Source organism: Adiantum capillus-veneris, chromosome 27 (assembly GCF_014529385.1).
Source record: "Adiantum capillus-veneris isolate H3 chromosome 27, ASM1452938v2, whole genome shotgun sequence".
NCBI classification, from domain to species: domain Eukaryota; kingdom Viridiplantae; phylum Streptophyta; class Polypodiopsida; order Polypodiales; family Pteridaceae; genus Adiantum; species Adiantum capillus-veneris.
In genome coordinates, this window is record NC_140957.1 from 119681723 (window position 1) to 119693783 (window position 12061).

Here is a 12061-nt window from a genome sequence, read left to right on the forward strand (position 1 = left end):
ATTTGCAAAATTTTGTCCACACTTGTCATACAAAGTGAGCTTATACAGCCCACGGCACAAAAGGCCAGATGCAACAATTTCATCACCAAAACTGAGATCATGAACTGTACATCTGTCATCCACAAATTTTACTACAAGTCCAAGTCTAGCAAGTGTAGATACAGACAAGAGATTCTTCTTGATCCCAGGTACATAAAGTGCATTAACAAGTGTGAAGGAATTTCCATTAGCAGTAGTGAGCACAATCTTTCCAACTCCATGAACTGGATAAGAGGTGTTGTTGGCACAAGTGAGTGAATTCCCATGAGGGACAGACTCAAGAGAGGTAAAAAATTCACGATGTGAGGTAATGTGCTTTGTAGCACCACTGTCGAAATACCACACATGTGAATCTGCAGCAAAACTGACAAGCATTCATCATGGACAACAAGATTGTAAGTGCACTCTGCGCTAAAAGCCCATTCTGCATCAACATTAGCAACACAGTCTCCTTTCACAGAAGACTCAACAATGGCTGCATTTGTAGTGGAACCACCCTCTTTCTTCTTAGCCTCTTTGGCCTTCAACTTAGGACATGACTTGATCAAGTGATCATTGGCTTTACAATAATGGCAACGCATCTCCTTTTTGCCCTTATCACCAGAATTTCCAGACGAATTGCTTCCAGCAGAAGCATTAGGAACATAATTTTTGCCACTCGCAGCAGAACTATAAGAAGTGTTTGCATTGCTGTTACCACCCTTTCTTTGAGAAGCAATAAAAGCCTGTTCAACTGCACACTGTCTAGTCCTGTTTTTTCTGGACAGTGACTCTTGAAACAGCAATGTGCATAATGCATTAAACTTGACAACTTTTGGATTTCCTTCGGTCATAAGTCTCCAAGTACTAGCAAAAGTCTGGTAAGAATCTGGTAAGGCATCAAGAACAGTCTGCACAAGGGAACTGTGTGAAATAACTTCACCTGCAGAAATAAGTTGCTCATTGATATCCTTGACACTAGCAAGGAAAGTTTCCATATCATCTTCCTCATGAATAATCTTCGACTCCAGCTCTTTACGCAGCAAAGCAATTTTAGCCTCATTGTGGCTTGCATAAAGACCTGCTAGAATATCCCAAGCCTGTTTTGCAGATTTTGCTGAACGGATGTGAGGAACAATGGTGCGCTTCACAGAAAACGCAATCAATGCATGAGCCTGCACATCCTTAACATCCCAACCAGCTTGTTCTTTCGTAGGCAAAACAACTCTAACAGCTGCAATCCTTGCAGCAAGACCTGCAACATCCTCAACATCGCCTACATCCTCAGAACCAGGACGTACATCAATGCCCTGCACAATGTTCCAGACACCCTTTGACACAAGAATATGTTACATCATATAAGCCCACATAGGGTAGTTGTCCCCATCCAACCTATCCTCAGTAGCAAACATCTTGAACACATCTATGTTGTTGTTGTCAGCCATGGTAAATGCTGCACCTGATGTGAAAACTGCCCGAAAATAGGAGAAATGGAGCGAGAACAACCTGTGCTATATAGCACAAACTGTAGAAGACTATAAGGCACCTGTTATGCAAAAAACGGCACTGACAAAAATTCTACACAAAATGACGAAATAGCCTTTGCAGTACTGCCTGTAGTGGAAACGGAGGCCGAAATGAGCCCAAATCAAAATTATGAGTAGACCGAGCTCTTCGAGCGTGCCCAAAATTTTTGTCGACCTACGAACGCTCGCCAAAGCTCACTGAAATCGGAGAAAGTGAGCAGGCATGTGCTAGAGCAGCTGGCGACTAAGCCCGGGAGAACGTGACCTGCTCTGATACCAATTATTGGAATTAGGGTTGCAGAGAAACACACACATCTTGGAGAAGACGAAGGAAGCTCAAGGCACACAATAGAGAGTGTGTTACTTAGTGTGCAATGGAAAGATAGATAGCCTTAGAGTGATGGGCGTATATACAATGCACGGGGGAAAAAACCTCCTAAAGAGGGAAAAAATGCCCCGGTGGTCCTAGTGTGTTCACACACATCACTACCACATGTATATGGTAACAAATGATGTGTTCACACACATCACTACCACATGGTAACAAATGCTACAATTGGTTCCCTTGCATTATTCTTACAGAATTTGGAAAGAACAGAAAACCATGGGCTAGGATATTTATGCCATGATGTTATGCCACACGACAATGTAACATTGTTCAATGCATTGAATTCAAGGACATCTTTACACCACCAAAACAAAATGATGAAAGATCATGAGAGGAATGCATCATCAATCATAACACCACCGTTGGCTATTGAAGGATAAAGGATTTCAACATATGAGACTTACAATTTCTCAATCCTTGGGAGTGGAACCATCAACCAGCAGTAGCTCTCCACGAGTGGAGTTGGCATAGATTTCAAAATTCTCATTCTTAATAACAACAAAAGCAAGAGTATCCAAATAATTTTTTTCACCCCCTAGCCTTGCACTTGATGCCTCATACAAGAAAAAAATTATCTTCATTTTCGGGGTAAAGCTCAAGCGGATTGGGAACGAAGCAATGCAAGTGACAATTGAGGTAGCATCCAAGTAAAGAGAGAAAGGTGATGCTCCATCATCTACCTTGTTCTTTGTTTTGATTGCAGAACCCTTTATACACACAAAACCACCAACACTTACCAAGGAAGCAAATTGGCTTATTAGAGATGAACTGACAATGGCAGACTTTGCTGGAGTTGTGTAAATCCACAAGATCAGTCTTGAAAAACTTCATGGCTTTTGGTTCAAAAAGCTTGTATGTACCATAATTGTTTAGCGCATAATTCTCGATTGCAAATCTAGGAGTGATGTCATAGAGGTTTGTTATATGTTTAAAAGGCACATTAAGTTATTTAGTAAGAGGTTCTTGTTGCGGAAAAGCATTAACTTTCACTTCATCATCTTTGGTATCAATTAGAGCATCTATAAAAGAAAAGAACATGGTAGCGCATTCACATTAAAAGACAAAGGTAGACAGTTAATGTTTTTGGTTTTATGTATACCATGCCTCTCGACCTTAACAATAGCCATCTTTACTTTTTGAGATTTCGAGCATCCATCTTGTGCACATATTGAAAAATATGGGCCATTTCAAAACAAAAAAGATGAACTGGTTTTGTGTAAGCTTTCTCCAAAAAAGGTAGAAATTAATGTACTGCAAGCTTGCCTTTGGCCTTTTGAGAGAGATGGTTCGATAGTGAATTTTTGTTCACTGTATACACTACACTTGTGAGAAGTTGTCGGAGTACTTGTAGATGACTCACTCACATCAATACGTACACATTCACATTTGGAAGTTCCACTTTTTGGATGTGCGGTACATGCAAGGATGGAATTTTTTCTTGGCTCTACGAAACGAATATGTTCAAGTAGGAACACCAAAAATACAAAGAACACCATAACACCTGTACTCCATGCTGTCAATCTCCATGCTTTGTATGCCACCATTGTTGTAGGCCATATTTCAGCACACTATTTTTTTTCTGCATGACACAAACAAATATAAAGGCTAAGAACATTTTGCAACTGTGATTCTATCATCAATCATCCAAAATAAATCTTCAAGGAAGAGGGAGTCAAAAATAGGGGAAGGGGGGGGATTGCATCTTTCTCATAGCACACCTCACAAATAAACCACTATCTTTAAGAGGGGCACAAAAAAGAGTGAAGAAAGGTGTCAACAACACCAAACAAATAGAACTGGAGAGAGCAGGGAAAACAAGTAATGGCATTTTGAAGAAGTAACACACACTCTTACACCACCAATCCAACATAGAGCAGTGCCACATGAGACAAATAGGAATGGAGAGAGCAAGGAAAGTGAATAACGTCATTGCTTATTAGCAGTGAGTGATAGGTTATATTGACACCACCAACCCACCGTAAAGTAAAAAAGTATAAAGAAAACAAACAATGCACGAGACCAAAAATTATCAACAACATTCTTTCAAGCCCAAATGGAGCTAGCACAGAGAGAGAGAGAGAGAGAGAGAGAGAGAGAGAGAGAGAGTGGAGGAGAAAAAGAGCGAGGATGGGGGAAGACAAGGGCAAGATGGAAGGTTGCAATGCTAAGGCATCGAGTCAAACGAGAAAAGATTTCACTTAAGAGAGAGAGAGAGAGAGAGAGAGAGAGAGAGAGAGAGAGAGAGAGAGAGAGGTCAGCCACACCAAACAAATAGAAGTGGAGAGAGCAACAAAAACGAGTAATGGCATTTTGAAGCAGTAACAGACTTTATTACACTACCAATGCAAGATAGAGCAGTGCCACATGAGATAAATAAGAATGGAGAGAGCAAGCAAAGTGAACAACGTCAATTTATTTTAGTAGTGATAGACTATATTGCACCACCAACCCACCGTAAAGTAAAAGAGTATAAAGAAAACCAGCAATGCACGAGACCAAAAAATATCAACTGCATTCTTTCAAGCCCGAATGGAGTTAGCACGTGTGCATGCACACACACACACACAGGGGAGGGGGGGGGGGCATAGAGGTGGGGATTGATGCTAAGAATTCTTCAGGAGGCTCGTGACATGCAATGAGCCTACATTTTGAATCACGTGAATATTTTCAAACGGAGGAGGATATTAGAAGAGGGACAAGCAGAGAGAAAAAGGGGAAAGTGATGTTGGATGTGAGCTCAGCATGTTCACACGTGGCATACATTAAAAAACCCTAGCTTCAAAGACCTTTACATGACAAACACCAAGCATTGAGCACGAAAAATATTTTGCAAAAACAAAGGGACATAGACCAAGTGAACACATACAATAAACAATTGCCTACAAAAGAAAACAATGATTAGAAGGTCTTTGATTCACAATTTTTACATATCTCAACTGCCCCACCTTTAGATCCCTTTCCCACTCAACTATCAATGGCCACAAGAAACATAGGCAAGCGATAATGTGAGAAAGAGTAAAAGAGTCTAACAACACAACCATCAGCAATAAGAGACTACTCCAAACACGGCAGTCAACAGAACAGGCAGTCCCAAAAGTCAAGTATCAAGATGGACCATGTGCCTATGCACACAAGAAATCATATACAGAAGCAGTAGACACAAGAAGTGTTAGCCTACAAAAGCAAGAATCTTATCACAGCAAACTGAAGTCAAAATTTCCACATGTCTCTATTAAAATGGAGAGAAGAAAAGCACCTTCCTTCCATTTATAAATCTTTAAGCATGCTTCAAAAGAATACTAGAAGATAGTCGACAGCATAGAATCACATTGAGGCCCTCAACAAACCTTTCACCTAGAAATGGACATAACCAACAACACAAGAATAAGAACAAATACATTCCGAGCACAAACTCAGTTGCAGGTTATCCCAATGGAGAAATCAATGCCATGGGACTGCTAGTCGTGCTGCACTCAAATCATAGCCTAAAAAGCAACTCTAAAAAGCAGTAGACACAAACAAACAGTAACACAATGTGCATAGAGGAATTTTTTTTAGAAGCAACATTCCCATCACAAAAAGGCCGAGGCTCTATCCTATAGCCTAAAACATGAAATGACACATGTAATAAATCGTCATTCACATGCTTTAAGTCACTCTGTGCTGATTCAAACCCACAAACAAACAAAGACGACTGACTACAGAAGAATGAAATGAAGACTTGTGCTTTCTAAATTGAAAGATCAAGCAATGTACATACAAAATATAATTTGGGCATTATAAGATCATGTTTGACACACACGCTCAACATGATTAGGTGGATTGCTTGTGTAGTTTCTTTGGTAGAGGGAGGCATCATCATATTCATACAAACACCTATCTACGTATTTAATTTGCACAACCGGCTTTTTCTTAACCTCCAGTACTCTGTTGCACTCGTATGCCTTTATTGGTATGAGATAAAGTCACCTAAGAAAGTTATATGGCTAATTAATCATGTTGTGTTTCACAACACAAACATACAATTGATGGGCCTTGTGACCAATAATGTTTGTAGGTCAAAAAGCCTATTTGTCTCTAATACTAACAGTATTATCCCAATTGTAAGTTGAGAGAAGAAAATTGGTCACCTCAAAACAATGGAAATAGATTGAAGATAACATTTGAGCTGCAATATGTAAAGGTCCAATAATCAAGCAGAGCACACCACATTTTGTGGGACGCATGTCTAACCTCACCATCCTATCTTATTGCAGTATTAGCGAGAACCACGATTAATTTGTCAAACCATGGGATGAATTTGACTCGACTAGTGTATAGAGGCTACAAGAGGTTGTCAATCTCTCGAAAAACAACTAACAACTCGCATCTAACTCAAGATACACTCAAGTGACTGAAATCACGAAAAGCCAATCGCTCATTGGTAAGAAAATCACATCCGTTATATCATCAAATGACATCCAAACGTAACAAAACTTCTAGGACTAGTTTATAAGATCTAAGCACACATGCTTATGGTCTCAAACCCCGCATTAGGTCAAGTTGCAAAATTGCGATCATTGAAGATTTGACCTAGTCGTTTTCCACCCAGAATGTATCTAAAATCTTAGCAATGATGCCCCAATACCCCGCCTATGCTTAGTTTTCGATTTAAAAGTGGAAATTCCTAGTTATGATGAAACTAGGCCGTGGGTCCACGATGCCAAAAGCTATGAAATACTATGAATGGCTTACGTCAATGCGTAGAGCTCTTACCTACTGTTGCAATGCAGCAACCACAATCGCAATGTGACAACCGGAGAGGGAGTAGGAAGCGCGAGAAGGAGAGAAGTGAGCATCGTTAGCTCACGCTGTGTATTTCATTATCCAAAACTTATAGAAAACTTACAAAAATTGGCTTTTATACCTTAGCCAAGGTTTTTGGGTGGTCAAAACTAATAATTTGGAGTTCTACCAAAGTTGGATGATGACTATCTCATACAATCTGAAAGCTTGTGGCCTCGGCTCATTGATTACAGAGTTTATCCGAGAAAATAGGAGTTACAATATTCTCGATTTATCAAAATAATAAATGTTTTACAAAGAGAACTTTGAAAAATGTTGTCCATGTTAGCTTGCTGCTAACATTCCCCCCCTCCTCGCCTGTCTCGTCCCTTGACACAGCTTTATGGGTTGAAATAGTCTTCAGGTTGACGGGCTGGTGAGGCGTTCTTTAAGCACCTCTAGTGTCTTGTGGTATCTGATTCTTCTTTCCTTGTCAGGTACTTGCAAAAATTTCATTATTACTTTATTCTTCAGATCCACCGTTGAGTATCCTACAAACTTGGATGTTAGGTTGTTGATCACCAACGTAGATATCTTTGTTCATCGCCAGGTGAAGAATCTAGTGTAGAAAGCTTCTTCAAAGGCCAACATATTATTCGATGGCAAGAACATACACCTGGCATAGAATCCGTAAAGGACTTGTTCTAAAGTTGCCCACTCAGATCGTAGCATAAGCCTTTGTTTCCTTCTAAGAATGATAGCCATGGGGCTCCTGTTTGCTCAGGCTCGTTAAAAACTTGTATACATGTGAGCAGCATCCTGCAGATCTTATATAACATGGCACATGAGAGATCTAGTAGACTCTTGAAGAAAGACATGGCGCCCGTTAAGGTTTTCACCATGTATTCCTCTGTCGCTTGGCCTCTCTCTAGAGCTGGTAGCCTGGGGAAGTTAAGCCAAGTTGGCCTCTTCTTTTGCAGTGCTTCATGCGCTTGCCATGTCCTTACTCTGGGTACATCACAGAAGGTTGGATCTCGTTGAAGGGCTGTAGGTGCTCTTGTGAATAGAATCAGGTATCTCATATTCTTGTTCATCCAGATTAACCTCCACTTTTGGTGGTCCTTATCTGCGCCACTTCTTGTACAACCTCTCTTTCACCTATAATAATTCCTCTTGGATGAGAGGGTACGACAGGGATTGTTGATGCCATTGAGCATTGACCTGATTGGGAGTGAGTTGAGTAACGTTGATAGAGTGTAAAACTCTCAACTCCCAATCCATAACGGCTTTCCACTGCTCATCCACCTCTAGGGTGATCTTCTCTTTTAGTGCGTCTTCTTCAGGATTTGACAACTAGACCATTGGCATTGTGTCTTCATCCGTGATGTTAATCTGCAAATTTTCATCACCACTCGGCTTTGCTGTGGACTGTGTCTCAAACTCAGTAAACGAGACCAAGGGTATGTTTATCGGTGGCGGCTTTGAAGTGCTTGCCTCTTCCTGCGTGGCTGGTTTCCATCTCTGAGGAGTTGATTAATCTGCTTGAGTTCTGCTATCTCCTTTAGGAGCTCCTCGTCTCTCTGAACTTGCATCAGTGCCAGGTCCCTGTGCTATGATTGTTCTAGCTTTAATTCCAATTCAAGGTCTTTATTATTCTTCTCGAGTGCTTTGTACACTTCGCCAATTCCTTTGATCGAGGCCACGGCTAGCTTTTCTCTGATTTTCCATAAGAAAATTTCTTGATCATTGATCCATTGTTCAAAATACTGCAAAGAAGCATTGGCAACATCTAATTGCACCTGAATTTTTTGAGCTAACAGAGATGTCGTAAGAAGTTTATTCGTAACTTCTGTCAGAAGCTGCTTGTCTTTTGCTTTGCGGGCATCAGATAATTTAGTGAGTAGATCACCTAACTCCTCCATTTCTTTTTGTTGCCTATCTTTGGCTAACTGATGTTGTTCTGCTTCTGCCTTCAGCTCTTGCACCTGCCTTTGAAGATCAGTGATGACAGTCATCCTGTCTTCTAACTCTCCTTGGAGAGCGTCGATCACCATTTTTAGTTCTTTGGCCTTCGTGCTACGGTTTAATGTTGCTGAGCGGAGTCTCTCCGTCATTTCCTGCATTTTTCGTGCATATTCATTGACTTGGATGATTACCTTGTCGTTTGACTGCCACTCCTCCTTTCTTGCCAGTTGGATGTGCCTACAGCCTCATGTGTGGCTTCTTGCTGCATCGTGACCGCTGGTGGTTCTTGTGTAGTGGTAGATGTCGGTCTTCTTCTTGGGTATCCTGAGGCTTTGATGCCTCGGCAGTTTCTGGTTGAGTGGAAGTAGATGGTGTTGGATCATACCTTGTTGTCTCTTCAGGTGCTGGCCTTTCTTCTTTCTCTGGCTTGGGTTCTATCTCATGTGTAGTGGTAGACTCTTTTTCTGCACCTACTTCTTTATTAGTCTCTTGTTCAGATCCTTTTGCCTTTCCCTCTTCTGGATTTTGAGTATCTTTTGTGGCCTTCTCCTGTTTTGACTCGGCTTCTTTTGTTGTTTGTCTCTAGGGGTGGTCAGCTTCTTGTGAGGATTTTGTTCGTTTGTTGGACTCGGAATATTTCTCTTTCTTCGGCACCGCTTCTATATTGGTGTCTTTGCTTGCAGGTGATGGTGGCTGGCTAGGCATGGGATGGTCTTGTTGTTCTGTAGGCGGCGAGGGGGGTCGGGGAGATCCATAATTCTGTTCTTGTCTAGCTGTTTCCTCGGCTTCCCTTTGGTCTTCCGCCTCCTTGGCTTTCTTAGCAGCTTCTTCTACCTCCTTCAGCTTTAAATCTTCAGCCTCTTGGTACATTCTCTCTAAACTCTCTATTGGATCTTTAGTTTCTTTTGTTGTATGATGCTTTGTTCGAGGACCTTTAAGTCCAGCGAGTACCCATTTTTCTGGGTCCTTCCCTTGTGCTTGCCTACTACGCTGGTACGCCTGTTTCTCTCTCTTAAAGCGCGCTTGTTTTTTAGCTGACTCTTCTTGGTGTGCAGCCACAGCTTTTCTTCATCTCTTCTCTCTGAGATCTCTTTTCTTCGTTGTTAGAGCTCTCATTGCTATGTCGTTCAGGCGAGCTGTCAGCAGCTGACTCTTTATCAGATTTATATGATCTTTTACCTGACCTTGTAGCTCTTGGAGAGGGTTGTGCTGCCAATATCCATGTATTTTGATCAAGGGTAGGCGGTAGGTTGTCGGCGATGTCGATGGCATGATATGCTATTCTAGTCCAGACCTCTAGCGCACCCAAGTACGTGATTTTTCCTTTCTTCTTGGTGCCCTTCAAGGTTGTCAAGACATACTACACGTGGTCCACTGGTTGTCTTGTTTTTGACTTGAGAATGCGAGTGAATGTGGTGGCCACGGCGTGATTTGGTGTAGTGTACCTTGGTGGCCTTTTTACCAAGAAATGAAAGTGTTGGTGGTACAAACGGGCTAGCTCTTTCACCTGTTTGTGGGATAAGGTCGGCAAATGTAGCCGCGGCTATCTCTTTGATAAATGTGCCCATGGTTTTCCTGTCTCTTGCTTGCATGGTCATTCCTTCTGTGGACAGTCTGAGTGCCTCTGTCACTATCTCTTTTGTCATCACTACTTCAACCTTGTTCCCTTGGGTGTTGGATATCTGTGCGGTTCCGTCTTCTTTGATTGTGAATAGAATCTCATAAGCCTTCTAAAAATCCACTCTGCAAGGCTCTTGTTCGTAGAAATCCTTGAGCCCCAGCCTGCGGTTAGCTTCTTTGGTTTCTGGTTTGGCAGCTACATCAGAGACTTCTTTGGGCAGGAGTTGCAACTCCACCTCCCTTCTTCACCATTGAATCTGCCAGTGAAGACTGTAGTGTGGTGTTCTTCTCTAGAGAGGTATGATGCCTTGGCTGCTTTGACTGACTCGAGGTCTAGTTGATACGCAGGCAGTTCCTGTAGTTTCTTCTTTTGGTTGAGCTTCTTTTTAGCCCTCTCCGCTGCTTGCATTGCTCCTGTTCAATGAATAGAGTGCAAATTTAGCAGATTTGTCGAAATTATCTCTAAAATGTCCTTTAGGCTAAAATGCTAACAATTTGGTCCAATTTGCTTCAAATAAATTTTTGAACAAGCAAAGATGCATAAAAGCACGCAAAGAACAAAACTGTATAGTCAAAACAAATATTCGCAACCAAAGTAAATAATCACGATTATTTACAACTGAGAAAAATTTTCAACATTTTGCAAACTTGGCTTTATAGACTTGAAGTATATACCAAATACATACTCTGAGTGAAATATGGGCTCATTTGGATGCACAGGGTGAAAATGGTACCAGATTTTGGCTTTAGGTCTCTAGAATAGTAGATATAAAGGAAGTTTGAGATTTTGAACTCCAAATTGATTCAAAATTGGCTAGTGGGCTAAGCACATGATGTACTTTGGATGTATGATGGCAAAATATCAAATTTCCCAATTTTGATTAGAAAGTAAATAATAGCGATTATTAGCTTTTCTTCTAAAATTGACATTTTTTGGAACAAACTGGTTTTAGGCATTGTATAGACCTTGGGTATGAGATACGAAGTGATTTGGATCAAGAAATGTTGTCCATAACCCAAATTTTGGCTTGCAAAGACTTCTTTGCGTTTTCTTGACAATTTTACAAGTAATGGGTGGTCATTTTGGCTCATACTTGATTTTTGGCATGTAATAGGTGTGTACACATGATAGGTGAGGTGAGGTGATAATTTCCAAGTAAAACTGATGCAAAAGTAATAATCGTGATTATTTACAACAGTGTTAAAATCCTTTCAAAACCTACCAATTTTGACCTAGACACATTTCATACACCTAATACAAGTCCTAAATTGAATTTGGTCAATTTTGTTCATGCCGGCATCACTTTGTGCTTTGTCGACTCTGAAATCACTACTTTTTGTGACTACTCTGTCTGTTGGGTCGGTCGATCAACTTTGAGGCTTTGGACTTGTCCGCAACATAGTCGTGAAGCAACCTATCTAATTCTGGCTCATTTGGAGGCAGTTTGACCTTGTATGTCGAATTTGACGCTTTGTAACCTTCGAGCCGTTTTTTGATGCTCGAGGGATTTGCTTGATGCATTTCACCAAACCAATCATATCCATTGTATATGGACCTCATAAGCAAGCCATCTATGGAGTCAGGTCGGAATTCTGGCATTTGCCAAAAATCTAACTTTTCTATTGGGGACCCCCTCGACCCCAGTTGAATGGCCATATGATGGTATAGAAAGGTTCTATTATATTAGGGCATGCTATGGTTCAAAGCCCATCTAATTTGGTCAAGCTGGCAGGCTGCTATGGTCAGTTTTAGGTCGTGGGTCTTCATGCACTGCTCGGT

The 12061-nt window shown here is 41.1% G+C and overlaps 1 pseudogene; it reads right to left on the reverse strand.

Moving 5' to 3' along the window:
* Window positions 1–2342: 2342 nt before the first annotated feature.
* LOC147422656 (uncharacterized) overlaps window positions 2343–12061 on the reverse strand; it is a 33891-nt pseudogene continuing 24172 nt past the window's right edge.